Below are 24,954 nucleotides of genomic sequence, written 5' to 3' on the forward strand. Positions count from 1 at the left end.
CTGAGCCTGGGTCGGGACCCGAATGGGAGAGCAGCCCGCGCTCGCAGGTCCTGGGTCATGCGTTTTGCCCAATTTGGCTTCCAATTTTTTTTTTCTCGAAAACCCCCAAAGAGGTGGTGGGCTCGCGCCACCGGCCGTTCTAGACCGAGCGTCATTGCATTTGGCAGGCGGCGTCCGCTAAGTAACCTGAGCCTGGGTCGGGACCCGAATGGGAGAGCAGCCCGCGCTCGCACGTCCGACATCATGCTTTTTTCCCAATTTCGCTTCCGATTTTTTTTTTCTCGAAAACCCCCAAAGAGGTGGTGGCTCGCGCGACCGGCCATTCTAGACCGAGCGTGATTGCATTTGGCAGGTGGCGGCCGCTAAGCAACCTGAGCCTGGGTCGGGACCCGAATGGGTGAGCAGCCCACGCTCGCAGATCCGGGGTCATGCGTTTTGCCCAATTTCGCTTCCGATTTTATTTTTCTTGAAAACCCCCAAAGAGGTGGTGGGCTCGCGCCACCGGCCATTCTAGACCGAGCGTGATTGCATTTGGCAGGTGGCGGCCACTAAGCAACATGAGCCTGGGTCGGGACCCGAATGGCAGAGCAGCCCGCGCTCGCAGGTCCGGGGTCATGTGTTTTGCCCGATTTCGCTTCTGATTTTTTTTTCTCGAAAACCCCCAAAGAGGTGGTGGGCTCACGCTACCGGCTGTTCTAGACCGAGAGTGATTGCATTTGGCAGGTGGCGGCCGCTAAGCAACTTGATCCTGGGTCGGGACCCGAATGGAAGAGCAGCCCGCGCTCGCAGGTCCAGGATCATGCGTTTTGCCCAATTTCGCTTCCGATTTTATTTTTCTCGAAAACACCCAAAGAGGTGGTGGGCTCTCGCGACCGTCCGTTCTAGACCAAGCGTGATTGCATTTGGCAGGTGGCAGCCGCCAAGCAACCTTAGCCTGGGTCGCGACCCGAATGGGAGAGCAGCCCGCGCTCGCAGGTCCAGGGTCATGCGTTTTGCCCAATTTCGCTTCCGATTTTTTTTTTCTCGAAAACCCCCAAAGAGGTGGTGGGCTCGTGCCACCGGCCGTTCTAGACCGAGCGTGATTGCATTTGGCAGGTGGCGGGCGCCAAGCAACCTTAGCCTGGGTCGCGACCCGAATGGTAGAGCAGCCCGCGCTCGCAGGTCCGAGGTCATGCGTTTTGCCCAATTTCGCTTCCGATTTTTTTTTTCTCGAAAACCCCCAAAGAGGTGGTGGGCTCGCGCCACTGGCCGTTCTAGACCGAGCGTGATTGCATTTGGCAGGTGGCGGCCGCTAAGAAACCTGAGCCTGGGTCGGGACCCGAATGGGAGAGCAGCCCGCACTCGCAGGTCCGAGGTCATGCGTTTTGCCCAATTTCGCTTCCGATTTTTTTTCTCTCGAAACCCCCAAAGAGGTGGTGGGCTCGCGCCACCGGCCGTTCTAGACCGAGCGTGATTGCATTTGGCAGGTGGCGGCCGCTAAGCAACCTGAGCCTGGGTCGGGACCCGAATGGGAGAGCAGCCCGCGCTCGCACGTCCGACATCATGCGTTTTGCCCAATTTCGCTTCCGATTTTTTTTTTCTCGAAAACCCCCAAAGAGGTGGTGAGTTCGCGCGACCGGCCGTTCTAGACCGAGCGTGATTGCATTTGGCAGGTGGCGGCCGCTAAGCAACCTGAGCCTGGGTCGGGACCCGAATGGGTGAGCAGCCCACGCTCGCATGTCCAGGGTCATGCGTTTTGCCCAATTTCGCTTCCGATTTTATTTTTCTCGAAAACCCCCAAAGAGGTGGTGGCCTCGCGCCACCGGCCGTTTTAGACCGAGCGTGATTACCTTTGGCAGGTGGCGGCAGCCAAGCAACCTGAGCCTGGGTCGGGACCCGAATGGGAGAGCAGCCCGCGCTCGCAGGTCCGGGGTCATGCGTTTTGCCCAATTTCGCTTCCGATTTTTTTTTCTCGAAAACCCCCAAAGAGGTGGTGGACTCGCGCCACCGGCAGTTGTAGACCGAGCGTGATTGCATTTGGCAGGTGGCGGCCGCTAAACAACCTGAGCCTGGGTCGGGACCCGAATGGGAGAGCAGCCCGCGCTCGCAGGTCCGGGGTCATGCATTTTGCCCAATTTCGCTTCCGATTTTTTTTTCTCGAAAACCCCCAAAGAGGTGGTGGGCTCGCGCCACCGGCCGTTCTAGACCGAGCGTGATTGCATTTGGCAGGTGGCGGCCGCTAAGCAACTTAAGCCTGGGTCGGGACCCGAATGGGAGAGCAGCCCGCGCTCGCAGGTCCGGGGTCATGCGTTTTGCCCAATTTCGCTTCCGATTTTTTTTTTCTCGAAAACCACCAAAGAGGTGGTGAGCTCGCCCCACCGGCCATTCTAGACCGAGCGTGATTGCATTTGGAAGGTGGCGGCCACTAAGCAACCTGAGCCTTGGTCAGGACCCAAATGGGAGAGCAGCCCACGCTCGCAGTTCCGGGGTTATGCGTTTTGCCCAATTTCGCTTCCGATTTTTTTTTTCTCGAAAACCCCCAAAAGAGGTGGTGGGCTCGCTCCACCGGCCATTCTAGACCGAGCGTGATTGCATTTGGCAGATGGCGGCCGCCAAGCAACCTGAGCCTGGGTCAGGACCCGAATTGGAGAGCAGCCCGCGCTCGCAGGTCCGGGGTCATGCGTTTTGCCCAATTTCGCTTCCGATTTTTTTTTTCTTGAAAACCCCCAAAGAGGTAGTGGGCTCGCGCCACCGGCCGTTCTAGACCGAGCGTGATTGCATTTGGCAGGTGGCGGCCGCCAAGCATCCTGAGCCTGGGTCAGGACCCGAATTGGAGAGCAGCCCGCGCTCGCAGGTACGGGGTCATGCGTTTTGCCCAATTTCGCATACGATTTTTTTTTCTCGAAAACCCCCAAAGAGGTGGTGGGCTCGCACCACCGGTCGTTCTAGACCGAGCGTGATTGCATTTGGCAGGTGGAGGCCGCTAAGCAGCCTGGGTCGGGACCCGAATGGGAGAGCAGCCCGCGCTCGCAGGTCCGGGGTCAAGCGTTTTGCCCAATTTCGCTTCCGATTTTTTTTTTCTCGAAAACCCCCAAAGAGGTGGTGGGTTCGTGCCAACGGCCGTTCTGGACCGAGCGTGATTGCCTTTGGCAGGTGGCGGCTGCCAAGCAAGCTGAGCCTCGGTCGGGACCTGAATGGGAGAGCAGCCCGCGCTCGCAGGTCCGGGGTCATGCGTTTTGCCCAATTTCGCTCCCGATTTTTTTTTTCTCGAAAACCCCCAAAGAGGTGGTGGGCTCACGCCACCGGCCATTCTAGACCGAGCGTGATTGCATTTGGCAGGTGGCGGCCGCTAAGCAACCTGAGCCTGGGTCGGGACTCGAATGGGAGAGCAGCCCGCGCTCGCAGGTCCGGGGTCATGCGTTTTGCCCAATTTCGCTTCCGTTTTTTTTTTTCTCGAAAACCCCCAAAGAGGTGGTGGGTTCGTGCCAACGGCCGTTCTAGACCGAGCGTGATTGCCTTTGGCAGGTGGCGGCTGCCAAGCAAGCTGAGCCTGGGTCGGGACCCGAATGGGAGAGCAGCCCGCGCTCGCAGGTCCGGGGTCATGCGTTTTGCCCAATTTCGCTTCCGATTTTTTTTTTTCTTGAAAACCCCCAAAGAAGTCGTGTGCTCGCGCCACTGGCCGTTCTAGACGAGCGTGATTGCATTTGGCAGGTGGCGGCCGCTAAGCAACCTGAGCCTGGGTCGGGACCCGAATGGGAGAGCAGCCCGCGCTCGCAGGTCCGAGGTCATGCGTTTTGCCGAATTTCGCTTCCGATTTTTTTTCTCTCGAAACCCCCAAAGAGGTGGTGGGCTCGCGCCACCGGCCGTTCTAGACCGAGCGTGATTGCATTTGGCAGGTGGCGGCCGCTAAGCAACCTGAGCCTGGGTCGGGACCCGAATGGGAGAGCAGCCCGCGCTCGCACGTCCGACATCATGCGTTTTGCCCAATTTCGCTTCCGATTTTTTTTTTCTCGAAAACCCCCAAAGAGGTTGTGGGCTCGCACCACAGGCCATTCTAGACCGAGCGTGATTGCATTTGGCAGGTGGCGTCCGCAATCCAGCCTGGGTCGGGACCCGAATGGGAGTGGCTGTCGCAGGTTCGGGGTCATGCGTTTTGCCCAATTTCGCTTCCTATTTTTTTTTTCTCGAAAACTCCCAAAGAGGTGGTGGGCTCGCGCCACCGGCCGATCTAGACCGAGCGTGATTGCATTTGGCAGGTGGCGGGCGCCAAGCAACCTGAGCCTGGGTCGGGACCCGAATGGGAGAGCAGCCCACGCTCGCAGGTCCTGGGTCATGCGTTTTGCCCAATTTGGCTTCCAATTTTTTTTTTCTCGAAAACCCCCAAAGAGGTGGTGGGCTCGCGCCACCGGCCGTTCTAGACCGAGCGTCATTGCATTTGGCAGGTGGCAGCCTCCAAGCAACCTGAGCCTGGGTCTGGGCCCGAATTGGAGAGCAGCCTGTGCTCGCAGGTCCGGGGTCATGCGTTTTGCCCAATTTCGCTTCCGATTTTTTTTTTCTCGAAAACCCCCAAAGAGGTGGTGGGCTCGCGCCACCGGCCGTTCTAGACCGAGCGTGATTGCATTTGGCAGGTGGCGGGCGCCAAGCAACCTGAACCTGGGTCGGGACCCGAATGGGAGAGCAGCCCGCGCTCGCAGGTCCGGGGTCATGCGTTTTGCCCAATTTCGCTTCCGATTCTTTTTTTCTCGAAAACCCCCAAAGAGGTGGTGGGCTCGCGCCACCGGCCGTGTTAGATCGAGCGTGATTGCATTTGGCAGCTGGCGGGCACCAAGCAACCTTAGCCTGGGTCAGGACCCGAATGGTAGAGCAGCCCACGCTCGCAGGTCCGAGGTCATGCGTTTTGCCCAATTTCGCTTCCGATTTTTTTTTTTCTCGAAAACCCCCAAAGAGGTGTTGGGCTCGCGCCACTGGCCGTTCTAGACCGAGCGTGATTGCATTTGGCAGGTGGCGGCCGCTAAGCAAACTGAGCCTGGGTCGGGACCCGAATGGGAGAGCAGCCCGCGCTCGCAGGTCCGAGGTCATGCGTTTTGCCCAATTTCGCTTCCAATTTTTTTTCTCTCGAAACCCCCAAAGAGGTGGTGGGCTCGCGCCACCGGCCGTTCTAGACCGAGCGTGATTGCATTTGGCAGGTGGCGTCCGCTAAGTAACCTGAGCCTGGGTCGGGACCCGAATGGGAGAGCAGCCCGCGCTCGCACGTCCGACATCATGCGTTTTGCCCAATTTCGCTTCCGATTTTTTTTTTTCTCGAAAACCCCCAAAGAGGTGGTGGCTCGCGCGACCGGCCATTCTAGACCGAGCGTGATTGCATTTGGCAGGTGGCGGCCGCTAAGCAACCTGAGCCTGGGTCGGGACCCGAATGGGTGAGCATCCCACGCTCGCAGATCCGGGGTCATGCGTTTTGCCCAATTTCGCTTCCGATTTTATTTTTCTTGAAAACCCCCAAAGAGGTGGTGGGCTCGCGCCACCGGCCATTCTAGACCGAGCGTGATTGCATTTGGCAGGTGGCGGCCACTAAGCAACATGAGCCTGGGTCGGGACCCGAATGGCAGAGCAGCCCGCGCTCGCAGGTCCGGGGTCATGTGTTTTGCCCGATTTCGCTTCTGATTTTTTTTTCTCGAAAACCCCCAAAGAGGTGGTGGGCTCACGCTACCGGCTGTTCTAGACCGAGAGTGATTGCATTTGGCAGGTGGCGGCCGCTAAGCAACTTGATCCTGTGTCGGGACCCGAATGGAAGAGCAGCCCGCGCTCGCAGGTCCTGGATCATGCGTTTTGCCCAATTTCGCTTCCGATTTTATTTTTCTCGAAAACACCCAAAGAGGTGGTGGGCTCTCGCGACCGTCCGTTCTAGACCAAGCGTGATTGCATTTGGCAGGTGGCAGCCGCCAAGCAACCTTAGCCTGGGTCGCGACCCGAATGGGAGAGCAGCCCGCGCTCGCAGGTCCAGGGTCATGCGTTTTGCCCAATTTCGCTTCCGATTTTTTTTTTCTCGAAAACCCCCAAAGAGGTGGTGGGCTCGTGCCACCGGCCATTCTAGACCGAGCGTGATTGCATTTGGCAGGTGGCGGGCGCCAAGCAACCTTAGCCTGGGTCGCGACCCGAATGGTAGAGCAGCCCGCGCTCGCAGGTCCGAGGTCATGCGTTTTGCCCAATTTCGCTTCCGATTTTTTTTTTCTCGAAAACCCCCAAAGAGGTGGTGGGCTCGCGCCACTGGCCGTTCTAGACCGAGCGTGATTGCATTTGGCAGGTGGCGGCCGCTAAGCAACCTGAGCCTGGGTCGGGACCCGAATGGGAGAGCAGCCCGCACTCGCAGGTCCGAGGTCATGCGTTTTGCCCAATTTCGCTTCCGATTTTTTTTCTCTCGAAACCCCCAAAGAGGTGGTGGGCTCGCGCCACCGGCTGTTCTAGACCGAGCGTGATTGCATTTGGCAGGTGGCGGCCGCTAAGCAACCTGAGCCTGGGTCGGGACCCGAATGGGAGAGCAGCCCGCGCTCGCACGTCCGACATCATGCATTTTGCCCAATTTCGCTTCCGATTTTTTTTTTCTCGAAAACCCCCAAAGAGGTGGTGAGTTCGCGCGACCGGCCGTTCTAGACCGAGCGTGATTGCATTTGGCAGGTGGCGGCCGCTAAGCAACCTGAGCCTGGGTCGGGACCCGAATGGGTGAGCAGCACACGCTCGCAGGTCCAGGGTCATGCGTTTTGCCCAATTTCGCTTCCGATTTTATTTTTCTCGAAAACCCCCAAAGAGGTGGTGGGCTCGCGCCACCGGCCATTCTAGACCGAGCGTGATTGCATTTGGCAGGTGGCGGCCGCTAAGCAACCTGAGCCTGGGTCGGGACTCGAATGGGAGAGCAGCCCGCGCTCGCAGGTCCGGGGTCATGCGTTTTGCCCAATTTCGCTTCCGTTTTTTTTTTTCTCGAAAACCCCCAAAGAGGTGGTGGGCTCGCGCCACCGGCCGTTCTAGACCGAGCGTGATTGCATGTGGCAGGTGGCAGCCTCTAAGCAGCCTGGGTCAAGACCCGAACGGGAGAACAGCCCGCGCTTGCAGGTCCGGGGTCATGCGTTTTGCCCAATTTCGCTTCCGATTTTTTTTTTCTCGAAAACCCCCAAAGAGTTGTTGGCTCATGCCACCGTCCGTTCTAGACCGAGAGTGATTGCATTTGGCAGGTGGCGGCCGCTAACCAGCCTGGGTCGGGACCCGAATGGGAGAGCAGCCCGCGCTCGCAGGTCCGGGGTCATGCGATTTGCCCAATTTCGCTTCCGATTTTTTTTTTCTCGAAAACCCCCAAAGAGGTGGTGGGCTCGCGCCACCGGCCGTTCTAGACCGAGTGTGATTGCATTTGGCAGGTGGCGGCCGCTATGCAACCTGGGTCGGGACCCGAATGGGAGAGCAGCCCGCGCTTGCAGGTCCGGGGTCATGCGTTTTGCCCATTTTCGCTTCCGATTTTTTTTTTCTCGAAAACCCCCAAAGAGGTGGTAGGCTCGCGCCACCAGCCATTCTAGACCGAGCGTGATTGCATTTGGCAGGAGGCGGCCGCTAAGCAACCTGAGCCGGGGTCGGGACCCGAATGGGAGAGCATCCCTCGCTCGCAGGTCCGGGGTCATGCATTTTGCCCAATTTCGCTTCCGATTTTTTTTTTCTCGAAAACCCCCAAAGAGGTGGTGGGCTCGCGCCACCGGCCGTTTTAGACCGAGCGTGATTACCTTTGGCAGGTGGCGGCAGCCAAGCAACCTGAGCCTGGGTCGGGACCCGAATGGGAGAGCAGCCCACGCTCGCAGGTCCGGGGTCATGCGTTTTGCCCAATTTCGCTTCCGATTTTTTTTTCTCGAAAACCCCCAAAGAGGTGGTGGACTCGCGCCACCGGCAGTTCTAGACCGAGCGTGATTGCATTTGCCAGGTGGCGGCCGCTAAGCAACCCGAGCCTGGGTCGGGACCCGAATGGGAGAGCAGCCCGCGCTCGCATGTCCGGGGTCATGCATTTTGCCCAATTTCGCTTCCGATTTTTTTTTCTCGAAAACCCCCAAAGAGGTGGTGGGCTCGCGCCACCGGCCGTTCTAGACCGAGCGTGATTGCATTTGGCAGGTGGCGGCCGCTAAGCAACTTAAGCCTGGGTCGTGACCCGAATGGGAGAGCAGCCTGCGCTCGCAGGTCCGGGGTCATGAGTTTTGCCCAATTTCGCTTCCGATTTTTTTTTTCTCGAAAACCACCAAAGAGGTGGTGAGCTCGCCCCACCGGCCATTCTAGACCGAGCGTGATTGCATTTGGAAGGTGGCGGCCACTAAGCAACCTGAGCCTTGGTCAGGACCCAAATGGGAGAGCAGCCCACGCTCGCAGGTCCGGGGTTATGCGTTTTGCCCAATTTCGCTTCCGATTTTTTTTTTTCTCGAAAACCCCCAAAAGAGGTGGTGGGCTCGCTCCACCGGCCATTCTAGACCGAGCGTGATTGCATTTGGCAGATGGCGGCCGCCAAGCAACCTGAGCCTGGGTCAGGACCCGAATTGGAGAGCAGCCCGCGCTCGCAGGTCCGGGGTCATGCGTTTTGCCCAATTTCGCTTCCGATTTTTTTTTTCTTGAAAACCCCCAAAGAGGTAGTGGGCTCGCGCCACCGGCCGTTCTAGACCGAGCGTGATTGCATTTGGCAGGTGGCGGCCGCCAAGCATCCTGAGCCTGGGTCAGGACCCGAATTGGAGAGCAGCCCGCGCTCGCAGGTCCGGGGTCATGCGTTTTGCCCAATTTCGCTTCCGATTTTTTTTTCTCGAAAACCCCCAAAGAGGTGGTGGGCTCGCACCACCGGTCGTTCTAGACCGAGCGTGATTGCATTTGGCAGGTGGAGGCCGCTAAGCAGCCTGGGTCGGGACCCGAATGGGAGAGCAGCCCGCGCTCGCAGGTCCGGGGTCAAGCGTTTTGCCCAATTTCGCTTCCGATTTTTTTTTTCTCGAAAACCCCCAAAGAGGTGGTGGGTTCGTGCCAACGGCCGTTCTAGACCGAGTGTGATTGCCTTTGGCAGGTGGCGGCTGCCAAACAAGCTGAGCCTGGGTCGGGACCCGAATGGGAGAGCAGCCCGCGCTCGCAGGTCCGGGGTCATGCGTTTTGCCCAATTTCGCTCCCGATTTTTTTTTTCTCGAAAACCCCCAAAGAGGTGGTGGGCTCGCGCCACCGGCCATTCTAGACCGAGCGTGATTGCATTTGGCAGGTGGCGGCAGCTAAGCAACCTGAGCCTGGTTCGGGACTCGAATGGGAGAGCAGCCCGCGCTCGCAGGTCCGGGGTCATGCGTTTTGCCCAATTTCGCTTCCGTTTTTTTTTTTCTCGAAAACCCCCAAAGAGGTGGTGGGTTCGTGCCAACGGCCGTTCTAGACCGAGCGTGATTGCCTTTGGCAGGTGGCGGCTGCCAAGCAAGCTGAGCCTGGGTCGGGACCCGAATGGGAGAGCAGCCCGCGCTCGCAGGTCCGGGGTCATGCGTTTTGCCCAATTTCGCTTCCGTTTTTTTTTTTCTCGAAAACCCCCAAAGAGGTGGTGGGCTCGCGCCACCGGCCGTTCTAGACCGAGCGTGATTGCATTTGGCAGGTGGCGGCCTCTAAGCAGCCTGGGTCAAGACCCGAACGGGAGAACAGCCCGCGCTTGCAGGTCCGGGGTCATGCGTTTTGCCCAATTTCGCTTCCGATTTTTTTTTTTCTCGAAAACCCCCAAAGAGTTGTTGGCTCATGCCACCGTCCGTTCTAGACCGAGAGTGATTGCATTTGGCAGGTGGCGGCCGCTAACCAGCCTGGGTCGGGACCCGAATGGGAGAGCAGCCCGCGCTCGCAGGTCCGGGGTCATGCGATTTGCCCAATTTCGCTTCCGATTTTTTTTTTCTCGAAAACCCCCAAAGAGGTGGTGGGCTCGCGCCACCGGCCGTTCTAGACCGAGTGTGATTGCATTTGGCAGGTGGCGGCCGCTATGCAACCTGGGTCGGGACCCGAATGGGAGAGCAGCCCGCGCTTGCAGGTCCGGGGTCATGCGTTTTGCCCAATTTCGCTTCCGATTTTTTTTTTCTCGAAAACCCCCAAAGAGGTGGTGGGCTCGCGCCACCAGCCATTCTAGACCGAGCGTGATTGCATTTGGCAGGTGGCGGCCGCTAAGCAACCTGAGCCGGGGTCGGGACCCGAATGGGAGAGCATCCCTCGCTAGCAGGTCCGCGGTCATGCGTTTTGCCCAATTTCGCTTCCGATTTTTTTTTTCTCGAAAACCCCCAAAGAGGTGGTGGGCTCGCGCCACCGGCCGTTTTAGACCGAGCGTGATTACCTTTGGCAGGTGGCGGCAGCCAAGCAACCTGAGCCTGGGTCGGGACCCGAATGGGAGAGCAGCCCGCGCTCGCAGGTCCGGGGTCATGCGTTTTGCCCAATTTCGCTTCCGATTTTTTTTTCTCGAAAACCCCCAAAGAGGTGGTGGACTCGCGCCACCGGCAGTTCTAGACCGAGCGTGATTGCATTTGGCAGGTGGCGGCCGCTAAGCAACCTGAGCCTGGGTCGGGACCCGAATGGGAGAGCAGCCCGCGCTCGCAGGTCCGGGGTCATGCATTTTGCCCAATTTCGCTTCCGATTTTTTTTTCTCGAAAACCCCCAAAGAGGTGGTGGGCTCGCGCCACCGGCCGTTCTAGACCGAGCGTGATTGCATTTGGCAGGTGGCGGCCGCTAAGCAACTTAAGCCTGGGTCGGGACCCGAATGGGAGAGCAGCCCGCGCTCGCAGGTCCGGGGTCATGCGTTTTGCCCAATTTCGCTTCCGATTTTTTTTTTCTCGAAAACCACCAAAGAGGTGGTGGGCTCGCCCCACCGGCCATTCTAGACCGAGCGTGATTGCATTTGGAAGGTGGCGGCCACTAAGCAACCTGAGCCTTGGTCAGGACCCAAATGGGAGAGCAGCCCACACTCGCAGGTCCGGGGTTATGCGTTTTGCCCAATTTCGCTTCTGATTTTTTTTTTTCTCGAAAACCCCCAAAAGAGGTGGTGGGCTCGCTCCACCGGCCATTCTAGACCGAGCGTGATTGCATTTGGCAGATGGCGGCCGCCAAGCAACCTGAGCCTGGGTCAGGACCCGAATTGGAGAGCAGCCCGCGCTCGCAGGTCCGGGGTCATGCGTTTTGCCCAATTTCGCTTCCGATTTTTTTTTTCTCGAAAACCCCCAAAGAGGTGGTGGGCTCGCACCACCGGTCGTTCTAGACCGAGCGTGATTGCATTTGGCAGGTGGAGGCCGCTAAGCAGCCTGGGTCGGGACCCGAATGGGAGAGCAGCCCGCGCTCGCAGGTCCGGGGTCAAGCGTTTTGCCCAATTTCGCTTCCGATTTTTTTTTTCTCGAAAACCCCCAAAGAGGTGGTGGGCTCGTGCCAACGGCCGTTCTAGACCGAGCGTGATTGCCTTTGGCAGGTGGCGGCTGCCAAGCAAGCTGAGCCTGTGTCGGGACCCGAATGGGAGAGCAGCCTGCGCTCGCAGGTCCGGGGTCATGCGTTTTGCCCAATTTCGCTCCCGAATTTTTTTTTCTCGAAAACCCCCAAAGAGGTGGTGGGCTCGTGCCAACGGCCGTTCTAGACCGAGCGTGATTGCATTTGGCAGGTGGCGGCAGCCAAGCAACCTGAGCCTGGGTCGGGACCCGAATGGGAGAGCAGCTCGCGCTCGCAGGTCCGGGGACATGCGTTTTGCCCAATTTCGCTTCCGATTTTTTTTTATCGAAAACCCCCAAAGAGGTGGTGGGCTCACGCCACCGGCTGTTCTAGACCGAGCGTGACTGCATTTAGCGGGTGGCGGCAGCTAAGCAACCTGAGCCTGGGTCAGGACCCGAATGGGAGAGCAGCTCGCGCTCGCAGGTCCGGGGGCATGTGTTTTGCCCAATTTCGCTTTCGATTTTTTTTTCTCTCGTAAACCCCCAAAGAGGTGGTGGGCTTGCGCCACCGGCCGTTCTAGACCGAGCGTGATTGCATTTGGCAGGTGGCAGCCGCTAAGCAGCCTGGGTCGGGACGCGAATGGGAGAGCAGCCTGCGCACGCAGGTCCGGGGTCATGCGTTTTGCCCAATTTCGCTTCCGATTTTTTTTTTCTCGAAAACCCCCAAAGAGGTGGTGGGCTCACGCCACCGGCCGTTCTAGACCGAGCGTGATTGCATTTGGCAGGTGGCGGCCGCTAAGCAACATGAGCCTGGGTCGGGACCCGAATGAGAGAGCAACCCGCGCTCGCAGGTTCGGGGTCATGTGTTTTGCCCAATTTCGCTTCCGATTTTTTTTCTCGAAAACCCCCAAAGAGGTGGTGGGCTCGCGCCAGTGGCCCTTTTAGACCGAGCGTGATTGCCTTTGGCAGGTGGCGGCTGCCAAGCAACCTGAGCCTGGGTCGGGACCCGAATGGGAGAGCATGCGTTTTGCCCAATTTTGCTTCCGATTTTTTTCTCGAAAACCCCCAAAGAGGTGGTGGGCTTACGCCACCGGCCGTTCTAGACCGAGTGTGATTGCATTTGGCAGGTGGCAGCCGCCAAGCAACCTGAACCTGGGTCGGAACCCGAATGGGAGAGCAGCCAGCGCTCGCAGGTCCGGGGTCATCAGTTTTGCCCAATTTCGCTTCTGATTTTTTTTTCTCGAAAACCCCCAAAGAGGTGGTGGGCTCGCGCCACCGGCCGTTTTAGGCTGAGCGTGATTACCTTTGGCAGGTGGCGGCTGCCAAGCAACCTGAGCATGGGTCGGGACCCGAATGGGAGAGCAGCCCGCGCTCGCAGGTCCGGGGTCATGCGTTTTGCCCAATTTCGCTTCCGATTTTTTTTTTTCTCGAAAACCCCCAAAGAGGTGGGCTCATGCCAACGGCCGTTTTAGACCGAGCGTGATTGCCTTTGGCAGGTGGCGGCTGCCAAGCAACCTTATCCTGGGTCGGGACCCGAATGGGAGAGCAGCCCACGCTCGCAGGTCATGCGGTGCGGCCCGGGGTCATGCGTTTTGCCAAATTTCGCTTCCGATTTTTTTTTTCTCGAAAACCCCCAAAGAGGTGGTGGGCTTGTGCCACCGGTAGTTCTAGACCGAGCGTGATTGCATTTGGCAGGTGGCGGCCGCTAAGCAATCTGAGTCTGGGTCGGGACCCGAATGGGAGAGCAGCCCACTCTTGCACGTCCGACATCATGTATTTTTCCCAAATTCGCTTCCGTTTTTTTTTTTCTCGAAAACCCCCAAAGAGGTGGTGGGCTCACGCCACCGGCAGTTGTAGACCGAGCGTGATTGCATTGGGCAGGTGGCGGCCGCCAAGCAACCTGAGCCTGGGTCAGGACCCGAATTGGAGAGCAGCCCGCGCTCGCAGGTACGGGGTCATGCGTTTTGCCCAATTTCGCGTCCGATTTTTTTTTTCTCGAAAACCCCCAAAAGAGGTGGTGGGCTCGCGCCACCGGCCGTTCTAGACCGAGCGTGATTGCATTTGGCAGGTGGCGGCCGCCAAGCAACCTGAGCCTGGGTCGGGACCGGAATGGGAGAGCAGTCCGCGCTCGCAGGTCCGGGGTCATGCGTTTTGCCCAATTTCGCTTCCGATTTTTTTTTTCTCGAAAACCCCCAAAGAGGTGGTGGGCTCGCGCCACCGGACGTTCTAGACCGAGCGTGATTGCATTTGGCAGGTGATGGCCGCTAAGCAACCTGAGCCTGTGTCGGGACCAGAATGGGAGAGCAGCCCGCGCTCGCAGGTCCGGGGGCATGCGTTTTGCCCGATTTCGCTTCTGATTTTTTTTTCTCGAAAACCCCCAAAGAGGTGGAGGGCTCACGCTACTGGCTGTTCTAGACCGAGAGTGATTGCATTTGGCAGGTGGCGGCCGCTAAGCAACCTGAGCCTGGGTCGGGACCCGAATGGCAAAGCAGCCCGCGCTCGCAGGTCCAGGATCATGCAATTTGCCCAATTTCGCTTCCGATTTTATTTTTCTCGAAAACACCCAAAGAGGTGGTGGGCTCTCGCGACCGTCCGTTCTAGACCAAGCGTGATTTCATTTGGCACGTGGCGGGCGCCAAGCAACCTTAGCCTGGGTCGGGACCCGAATGGCAGAGCAGCCCGCGCTCACAGGTCCGGGGTCATGCGTTTTGCCCGATTTCGCTTCTGATTTTTTTTTCTCGAAAACCCCCAAAGAGGTGGTGGGCTCACGCTACCGGCTGTTCTAGACCGAGAGTGATTGCATTTGGCAGGTGGCGGCCGCTAAGCAACCTGATCCTGGGTCGGGACCCGAATGGTAAAGCAGCCCGCGCTCGCAGGTCCAGGATCATGCGTTTTGCCCAATTTCGCTTCCGATTTTTTTTTCTTGAAAACCCCCAAAGAGGTGGTGGGCTCGTGCCACCGGCCGTTCTAGACCGAGCGTGATTGCATTTGGCAGGTGGCGGGCGCCAAGCAACCCTAGCCTGGGTCGCGACCCGAATGGTAGAGCAGCCCGCGCTCGCAGGTCCGAGGTCATGCGTTTTGCCCAATTTCGCTTCCGATTTTTTTTTTATCGAAAACCCCCAAAGAGGTGGTGGGCTCGCGCCACTGGCCGTTCTAGACCGAGCGTGATTGCATTTGGCAGGTGGCGGCCGCTAAGCAACCTGAGCCTGGGTCGGGACCCGAATGGGAGAGCAGCCCGCACTCGCAGGTCCAAGGTCATGCGTTTTGCCCAATTTCGCTTCCGATTTTTTTTCTCTCGAAACCCCCAAAGAGGTGGTGGGCTCGCGCCACCGGCCGTTCTAGACCAAGCGTGATTGCATTTGGCAGGTGGCGGCCGCTAAGCAACCTGAGCCTGGGTCGGGACCCGAATGGGAGAGCAGCCTGCGCTCGCACGTCCGACATCATGCGTTTTGCCCAATTTCGCTTCCGATTTTTTTTTTCTCGAAAACCCCCAAAGAGGTGGTGAGTTCGCGCGACCGGCCGTTCTAGACCGAGCGTGATTGCATTTGGCAGGTGGTGGCCGCTAAGCAACCTGAGCCTGGGTCGGGACCCGAATGGGTGAGCAGCCCACGCTCGCAGGTCCAGGGTCATGCGTTTTGCCCAATTTCGCTTCCAATTTTATTTTTCTCGAAAACCCCCAAAGAGGTGGTGGGCTCGCGCCACCGGCCATTCTAGACCGAGCGTGATTGCATTTGGCAGGTGGCGGCCGCTAAGCAACCTGAGCCTGGATCGGGACTCGAATGGGAGAGCAGCCCGCGCTCGCAGGGCCGGGGTCATGCGTTTTGCCCAATTTCGCTTCCGTTTTTTTTTTTCTCGAAAACCCCCAAAGAGGTGGTGGGCTCGCGCCACCGGCCGTTCTAGACCGAGCGTGATTGCATTTGGCAGGTGGCGGCCGCTAAGCAGCCTGGGTCAAGACCCGAACGGGAGAACAGCCCGCGCTTGCAGGTCCGGGGTCATGCGTTTTGCCCAATTTCGCTTCCGATATTTTTTTTCTCGAAAACCCCCAAAGAGTTGTTGGCTCATGCCACCGTCCGTTCTAGACCGAGAGTGATTGCATTTGGCAGGTGGCGGCCGCTAACCAGCCTGGGTCGGGACCCGAATGGGAGAGCAGCCCGCGCTCGCAGGTCCGGGGTCATGCGATTTGCCCAATTTCGCTTCCGATTTTTTTTTTCTCGAAAACCCCCAAAGAGGTGGTGGGCTCGCGCCACCGGCCGTTCTAGACCGAGTGTGATTGCATTTGGCAGTTGGCGGCCGCTATGCAACCTGGGTCGGGACCCGAATGGGAGAGCACCCCGCGCTTGCAGGTCCGGGGTCATGCGTTTTGCCCAATTTCGCTTCCGATTTTTTTTTTCTCGAAAACCCCCAAAGAGGTGGTGGGCTCGCGCCACCAGTCATTCTAGACCGAGCGTGATTGCATTTGGCAGGTGGCGGCCGCTAAGCAACCTGAGCCGGGGTCGGGACCCGAATGGGAGAGCAGCCCGCGCTCGCGGGTCCGGGGTCATGCGTTTTGCCCAATTTCGCTTCCGATTTTTTTTTTCTCGAAAACCCCCAAAGAGGTGGTGGGCTCGCGCCACCAGCCATTCTAGACCGAGCGTGATTGCATTTGGCAGGTGGCGGCCGCTAAGCAACCTGAGCCGGGGTCGGGACCCGAATGGGAGAGCAGCCCGCGCTCGCAGTTCCGGGGTCATGCGTTTTGCCCAATTTCGCTTCCGATTTTTTTTTTCTCGAAAACCCCCAAAGAGGTGGTGGGCTCACGCCACCGGCCGTTCTAGACTGAGCGTGATTGCATTTGGCAGGTGGCGGCCGCTAACCAGCCTGGGTCGGGACCCGAATGGGAGAGCAGCCCGCACTCGCAGGTCCGGGGTCATGCGTTTTGCCCAATTTCGCTTCCGTTTTTTTTTTTCTCGAAAACCCCCAAAGAGGTGGTGGGCTCGCGCCACCGGCTGTTCTAGACCGAGCGTGATTGCATTTGGCAGGTGGCGGCCGCTAAGCAGCCTGGGTCAAGACCCGAACGGAGAACAGCCCGCGCTTGCAGGTCCGGGGTCATGCGTTTTGCCCAATTTCGCTTCCGATTTTTTTTTTCTCGAAAACCCCCAAAGAGTTGTTGGCTCATGCCACCGGCCATTCTAGACCGAGCGTGATTGCATTTGGCAGGTGGCGGCCGCTAACCAGCCTGGGTCGGGACCCAAATGGGAGAGCAGCCCGCGCTCGCAGGTCCGGGGTCATGCGTTTTGCCCAATTTCGCTTCCGATTGTTTTTTTTCTCGAAAACCCTCAAAGAGGTGGTGGGCTCGCGCCACCGGCCGTTCTAGACCGAGCGTGATTGCATTTGGCAGGTGGCAGCCGCCAAGCAACCTGAACCTGGGTCGGGACCCGAATGGGAGAGCAGCCAGCGCTCGCAGGTCCGGGGTCATGCGTTTTGCCCAATTTCGTTTCCGATTTTTTTTTTCTCGAAAACCCCCAAAGAGGTGGTGGGCTCGCGCCACCAGCCATTCTAGACCGAGCGTGATTGCATTTGGCAGGTGGCGGCCGCTAAGCAACCTGAGCCGGGGTCGGGACCCGAATGGGAGAGCAGCCCGCGCTCGCAGGTCCGGGGTCATGCGTTTTGCCCAATTTCGCTTCCGATTTTTTTTTTCTCGAAAACCCCCAAAGAGGTGGTGGGCTCACGCCACCGGCCATTCTAGACTGAGCGTGATTGCATTTGGCAGGTGGCGGCCGCTAACCAGCCTGGGTCGGGACCCGAATGGGAGAGCAGCCCGCACTCGCAGGTTCGGGGTCATGCGTTTTGCCCAATTTCGCTTCCGTTTTTTTTTTCTCGAAAACCCCCAAAGAGGTGGTGGGCTCGCGCCACCGGCTGTTCTAGACCGAGCGTGATTGCATTTGGCAGGTGGCGGCCGCTAAGCAGCCTGGGTCAAGACCCGAACGGAGAACAGCCCGCGCTTGCAGGTCCGGGGTCATGCGTTTTGCCCAATTTCGCTTCCGATTTTTTTTTTCTCGAAAACCCCCAAAGAGTTGTTGGCTCATGCCACCGGCCATTCTAGACCGAGCGTGATTGCATTTGGCAGGTGGCGGCCGCTAACCAGCCTGGGTCGGGACCCAAATGGGAGAGCAGCCCGCGCTCGCAGGTCCGGGGTCATGCGTTTTGCCCAATTTCACTTCCGATTGTTTTTTTTCTCGAAAACCCCCAAAGAGGTGGTGGGCTCGCGCCACCGGCCGTTCTAGACCGAGCGTGATTGCATTTGGCAGGTGGCAGCCGCCAAGCAACCTGAACCTGGGTCGGGACCCGAATGGGAGAGCAGCCAGCGCTCGCAGGTCCGGGGTCATGCGTTTTGCCCAATTTTGCTTCCGATTTTTTTTTCTCGAAAACCCCCAAATAGGTGGTGGGCTCGAGCCACCGGCCGTTCTAGACCGAGCGTGATTGCATTTGGCAGGTGGCGGCCGCCAAGCAACCTGAGCCTGGGTCAGGACCCGAATTGGGGAGCAGCCCGCGCTCGCAGGTCCGGGGTCATGCGTTTTGCCCAATTTCGCTTCCGATTTTTTTTTTCTTGAAAACCCCCAAAGAAGTCGTGTGCTCGCGCCACTGGCCGTTCTAGACCGAGCGTGATTGCATTTCGCAGGTGGCGGCCGCTAAGCAACCTGAGCCTGGGTCGGGACCCGAATGGGAGAGCAGCCCGCGCTCGCACGTCCGACATCATGCGTTTTGCCCAATTTCGCTTCCGATTTTTTTTTTCTCAAAAACCCCCAAAGAGGTTGTGGGCTCGCGCCACCGGCCATTCTACACCGAGCGAGATTGCATTTGGCAGGTGGCGGCCGCTAAGCAACCTGAACCTTGGTCGGGACTCGAATGGGAGAGCAGCCCACGCGCGCAGGTCCGGGGTCATGCGTTTTGCCCAATTTCGATTCCGATTTTTTTTTCTCGAAAACCCCCAAAGAGGTGGTGGGCTCGCACCACAGGCCGTTCTAGACCGAGCGTGATTGCATTTGGCAGGTGGCGTCCGCAATCCAGCCTGGGTCGGGACCCGAATGGGAGAGGCTGTCGCAGGTTCGGGGTCATGCGTTTTGCCCAATTTCGCTTCCTATTTTTTTTTTCTCGAAAACTCCCAAAGAGGTGGTGGGCTCGCGCCACCGGCCGATCTAGACCGAGCGTGATTGCATTTGGCAGGTGGCGGGCGCCAAGCAACCTGAGCCTGGGTCGGGACCCGAATGGGAGAGCAGCCCGCGCTCGCAGGTCCTGGGTCATGCGTTTTGCCCAATTTGGCTTCCAATTTTTTTTTTCTCGAAAACCCCCAAAGAGGTGGTGGGCTCGCGCCACCGGCCGTTCTAGACCGAGCGTCATTGCATTTGGCAGGTGGCAGCCTCCAAGCAACCTGAGCCTGGGTCTGGGCCCGAATTGGAGAGCAGCCTGTGCTCGCAGGTCCGGGGTCATGCGTTTTGCCGAATTTCGCTTCCGATTTTTTTTTTCTCGAAAACCCCCAAAGAGGTGGTGGGCTCGCGCCACCGGCCGTTCTAGACCGAGCGTGATTGCATTTGGCAGGTGGCGGGCGCCAAGCAACCTGAACCTGGGTCGGGACCCGAATGGGAGAGCAGCCCGCGCTCGCAGGTCCGGGGTCATGCGTTTTGCCCAATTTCGCTTCCGATTCTTTTTTTCTCGAAAACCCCCAAAGAGGTGGTGGGCTCGCGCCACCGGCCGTGTTAGACCGAGCGTGATTGCATTTGGCAGCTGGTGGGCGCCAAGCAACCTTAGCCTGGGTCAGGACCCGAATGGTAGAGCAGCCCACGCTCGCAGGTCCGAGGTCATGCGTTTTGCCCAATTTCGCTTCCGATTTTTTTTTTTCTCGAAAACCCCCAAAGAGGTGGTGGGCTCGCGCCACTGGCCGTTCTAGACCGAGCGTGATTGCATTTGGCAGGTGGCGGCCGCTAAGCAAACTGAGCCTGGGTCGGGACCCGAATGGGAGAGCAGCCCGCGCTCGCAGGTCCGAGGTCATGCGTTTTGCCCAATTTCGCTTCCGATTTTTTTTCTCTCGAAACCCCCAAAGAGGTGGTGGGCTCGCGCCACCGGCCGTTCTAGACCGAGCGTGATTGCATTTCGCAGGTGGCGTCCGCTAAGTAACCTGAGCCTGTGTCGGGACCCGAATGGGAGAGCAGCCCGCGCTCGCACGTCCGACATCATGCGTTTTGCCCAATTTCGCTTCCGATTTTTTTTTTCTCAAAAACCCCCAAAGAGGTGGTGGCTCGCGCGACCGGCCATTCTAGACCGAGCGTGATTGCATTTGGCAGGTGGCGGCCGCTAAGCAACCTGAGCCTGGGTCGGGATCCGAATGGGTGAGCAGCCCACGCTCGCAGATCCGGGGTCATGCGTTTTGCCCAATTTCGCTTCCGATTTTATTTTTCTTGAAAACCCCCAAAGAGGTGGTGGGCTCGCGCCACCGGCCATTCTAGACCGAGCGTGATTGCATTTGGCAGGTGGCGGCCGCTAAGCAACCTTAGCCTGAGTCGGGACCCGAATGGGGGAACAGCCTGCGCTTGCAGGTCCGGGGTCATGCGTTTTGCCCAATTTCGCTTCCGATTTTTTTTCTCTCGAAAACCCCCAAAGAGGAGGTGGGCTCACGCCAACGGCCATTCTAGACCGAGCGTGATTGCATTTGGCAGGTGGCGGCCACTAAGCAACATGAGCCTGGGTCGGGACCCGAATGGCAGAGCAGCCCGCGCTCGCAGGTCCGGGGTCATGTGTTTTGCCCGATTTCGCTTCTGATTTTTTTTTCTCAAAAACCCCCAAAGAGGTGGTGGGCTCACCCTACCGGCTGTTCTAGACCGAGAGTGATTGCATTTGGCAGGTGGCGGCCGCTAAGCAACTTGAGCCTGGGTCGGGACCCGAATGGAAGAGCAGCTCGCGCTCTCAGGTCCAGGATCATGCGTTTTGCCCAATTTCGCTTCCGATTTTATTTTTCTCGAAAACACCCAAAGAGGTGGTGGGCTCTCGCGACCGTCCGTTCTAGACCAAGCGTGATTGCATTTGGCAGGTGGCAGCCGCCAAGCAACCTTAGCCTGGGTCGCGACCCGAATGGGAGAGCAGCCCGCGCCCGCGCTCGCAGGTCCAGGGTCATGCGTTTTGCCCAATTTCGCTTCCGATTTTTTTTTTCTCGAAAACCCCCAAAGAGGTGGTGGGCTCGTGCCACCGGCCGTTCTAGACCGAGCGTGATTGCATTTGGCAGGTGGCGGGCGCCAAGCAACCTTAGCCTGGGTCGCGACCCGAATGGTAGAGCAGCCCGCGCTCGCAGGTCCGAGGTCATGCGTTTTGCCCAATTTCGCTTCCGATTTTTTTTTTCTCGAAAACCCCCAAAGAGGTGGTGGGCTCGCGCCACTGGCCGTTCTAGACCGAGCGTGATTGCATTTGGCAGGTGGCGGCCGCTAAGCAACCTGAGCCTGGGTCGGGACCCGAATGGGAGAGCAGCCCGCACTCGCAGGTCCAAGGTCATGCGTTTTGCCCAATTTCGCTTCCGATTTTTTTCTCTCGAAACCCCCAAAGAGGTGGTGGGCTCGCGCCACCGGCCGTTCTAGACCGAGCGTGATTGCATTTGGCAGGTGGCGGCCGCTAAGCAACTTGAGCCTGGGTCGGGACCCGAATGGGAGAGCAGCCCGCGCTCGCACGTCCGACATCATGCGTTTTGCCCAATTTCGCTTCCGATTTTTTTCTCTCGAAACCCCCAAAGAGGTGGTGGGCTCGCGCCACCGGCCGTTCTAGACCGAGCGTGATTGCATTTGGCAGGTGGCGGCCGCTAAGCAACCTGAGCCTGGGTCGGGACCCGAATGGGTGAGCAGCCCACGCTCGCAGGTCCAGGGTCATGCGTTTTGCCCAATTTCGCTTCCGATTTTATTTTTCTCGAAAACCCCCAAAGAGGTGGTGGGCTCGCGCCACCGGCCATTCTAGACCGAGCGTGATTGCATTTGGCAGGTGGCGGCCGCTAAGCAACCTGAGCCTGGGTCGGGACTCGAATGGGAGAGCAGCCCGCGCTCGCAGGTCCGGGGTCATGCGTTTTGCCCAATTTCGCTTCCGTTTTTTTTTTCTCGAAAACCCCCAAAGAGGTGGTGGGCTCGCGCCACCGGCCGTTCTAGACCGAGCGTGATTGCATTTGGCAGGTGGCGGCCTCTAAGCAGCCTGGGTCAAGATCCGAACGGGAGAACAGCCCGCGCTTGCAGGTCCGGGGTCATGCGTTTTGCCCAATTTCGCTTCCGATTTTTTTTTTTCTCGAAAACCCCCAAAGAGTTGTTGGCTCATGCCACCGTCCGTTCTAGACCGAGAGTGATTGCATTTGGCAGGTGGCGGCCGCTAACCAGCCTGGGTCGGGACCCGAATGGGAGAGCAGCCCGCGCTCGCAGGTCCGGGGTCATGCGATTTGCCCAATTTCGCTTCCGATTTTTTTTTTCTCGAAAACCCCCAAAGAGGTGGTGGGCTCGCGCCACCGGCCGTTCTAGACCGAGTGTGATTGCATTTGGCAGGTGGCGGCCGCTATGCAACCTGGGTCGGGACCCGAATGGGAGAGCAGCCCGCGCTTGCAGGTCCGGGGTCATGCGTTTTGCCCAATTTCGCTTCCGATTTTTTTTTTCTCGAAAACCCCCAAAGAGGTGGTGGGCTCGCGCCACCAGCCATTCTAGACCGAGCGTGATTGCATTTGGCAGGAGGCGGCCGCTAAGCAACCTGAGCCGGGGTCGTGACCCGAATGGGAGAGCATCCCTCGCTCGCAGGTCCGGGGTCATGCGTTTTGCCCAATTTCGCTTCCGATTTTTTTTTTCTCGAAAACCCCCAAAGAGGTGGTGGGCTCGCGCCACCGGCCGTTTTAGACCGAGCGTGATTACCTTTGGCAGGTGGCGGCAGCCAAGCAACCTGAGCCTGGGTCGGGACCCGAATGGGAGAGCAGCCCGCGCTCGCAGGTCCGGGGTCATGCGTTTTGCCCAATTTCGCTTCCGATTTTTTTTTCTCGAAAACCCCCAAAGAGGTGGTGGACTCGCGCCACCGGCAGTTCTAGACCGAGCGTGATTGCATTTGGCAGGTGGCGGCCGCTAAGCAACCTGAGCCTGGGTCGGGACCCGAATGGGAGAGCAGCCCGCGCTCGCAGGTCCGGGGTCATGCATTTTGCCCAATTTCGCTTCCGATTTTTTTTTCTCGAAAACCCCCAAAGAGGTGGTGGGCTCGCGCCACCGGCCGTTCTAGACCGAGCGTGATTGCATTTGGCAGGTGGCGGCCGCTAAGCAACTTAAGCCTGGGTCGGGACCCGAATGGGAGAGCAGCCCGCGCTCGCAGGTCCGGGGTCATGCGTTTTGCCCAATTTCGCTTCCGATTTTTTTTTTCTCGAAAACCACCAAAGAGGTGGTGAGCTCGCCCCACCGGCCATTCTAGACCGAGCGTGATTGCATTTGGAAGGTGGCGGCCACTAAGCAACCTGAGCCTTGGTCAGGACCCAAATGGGAGAGCAGCCCACGCTCGCATGTCCGGGGTTATGCGTTTTGCCCAATTTCGCTTCCGATTTTTTTTTTTTCTCGAAAACCCCCAAAAGAGGTGGTGGGCTCGCTCCACCGGCCATTCTAGACCGAGCGTGAATGCATTTGGCAGATGGCGGCCGCCAAGCAACCTGAGCCTGGGTCAGGACCCGAATTGGAGAGCAGCCCGCGCTCGCAGGTCCGGGGTCATGCGTTTTGCCCAATTTCGCTTCCGTTTTTTTTTTTCTCGAAAACCCCCAAAGAGGTGGTGGGCTCGCGCCACCGGCCGTTCTAGACCGAGCGTGATTGCATTTGGCAGGTGGCGGCCTCTAAGCAGCCTGGGTCAAGATCCGAACGGGAGAACAGCCCGCGCTTGCAGGTCCGGGGTCATGCGTTTTGCCCAATTTCGCTTCCGATTTTTTTTTTTCTCGAAAACCCCCAAAGAGTTGTTGGCTCATGCCACCGTCCGTTCTAGACCGAGAGTGATTGCATTTGGCAGGTGGCGGCCGCTAACCAGCCTGGGTCGGGACCCGAATGGGAGAGCAACCCGCGCTCGCAGGTCCGGGGTCATGCGATTTGCCCAATTTCGCTTCCGATTTTTTTTTTCTCGAAAACCCCCAAAGAGGTGGTGGGCTCGCGCCACCGGCCGTTCTAGACCGAGTGTGATTGCATTTGGCAGGTGGCGGCCGCTATGCAACCTGGGTCGGGACCCGAATGGGAGAGCAGCCCGCGCTTGCAGGTCCGGGGTCATGCGTTTTGCCCAATTTCGCTTCCGATTTTTTTTTTCTCGAAAACCCCCAAAGAGGTGGTGGGCTCGCGCCACCAGCCATTCTAGACCGAGCGTGATTGCATTTGGCAGGAGGCGGCCGCTAAGCAACCTGAGCCGGGGTCGGGACCCGAATGGGAGAGCATCCCTCGCTCGCAGGTCCGGGGTCATGCGTTTTGCCCAATTTCGCTTCCGATTTTTTTTTTCTCGAAAACCCCCAAAGAGGTGGTGGGCTCGCGCCACCGGCCGTTTTAGACCGAGCGTGATTACCTTTGGCAGGTGGCGGCAGCCAAGCAACTTAAGCCTGGGTCGGGACCCGAATGGGAGAGCAGCCCGCGCTCGCAGGTCCGGGGTCATGCGTTTTGCCCAATTTCGCTTCCGATTTTTTTTTTCTCGAAAACCACCAAAGAGGTGGTGAGCTCGCCCCACCGGCCATTCTAGACCGAGCGTGATTGCATTTGGAAGGTGGCGGCCACTAAGCAACCTGAGCCTTGGTCAGGACCCAAATGGGAGAGCAGCCCACGCTCGCAGGTCCGGGGTTATGCGTTTTGCCCAATTTCGCTTCCGATTTTTTTTTTTTCTCGAAAACCCCCAAAAGAGGTGGTGGGCTCGCTCCACCGGCCATTCTAGACCGAGCGTGAATGCATTTGGCAGATGGCGGCCGCCAAGCAACCTGAGCCTGGGTCAGGACCCGAATTGGAGAGCAGCCCGCGCTCGCAGGTCCGGGGTCATGCGTTTTGCCCAATTTCGCTTCCGATTTTTTTTTTCTTGAAAACCCCCAAAGAGGTAGTGGGCTCGCGCCACCGGCCGTTCTAGACCGAGCGTGATTGCATTTGGCAGGTGGCGGCCGCCAAGCATCCTGAGCCTGGGTCAGGACCCGAATTGGAGAGCAGCCCGCGCTCGCAGGTACGGGGTCATGCGTTTTGCCCAATTTCGCATACGATTTTTTTTTCTCGAAAACCCCCAAAGAGGTGGTGGGCTCGCACCACCGGTCGTTCTAGACCGAGCGTGATTGCATTTGGCAGGTGGAGGCCGCTAAGCAGCCTGGGTCGGGACCCGAATGGGAGAGCAGCCCGCGCTCGCAGGTCCGGGGTCAAGCGTTTTGCCCAATTTCGCTTCCGATTTTTTTTTTCTCGAAAACCCCCAAAGAGGTGGTGGGCTCGTGCCAACGGCCGTTCTAGACCGAGCGTGATTGCCTTTGGCAGGTGGCGGCTGCCAAGCAAGCTGAGCCTGGGTCGGGACCCGAATGGGAGAGCAGCCCGCGCTCGCAGGTCCGGGGTCATGC

Source organism: Dendrobates tinctorius, unplaced genomic scaffold, assembly GCF_039654945.1.
Source record: "Dendrobates tinctorius isolate UK_male_01 unplaced genomic scaffold, ASM3965494v1 ptg000111l, whole genome shotgun sequence".
NCBI lineage: Eukaryota > Metazoa > Chordata > Amphibia > Anura > Dendrobatidae > Dendrobates > Dendrobates tinctorius.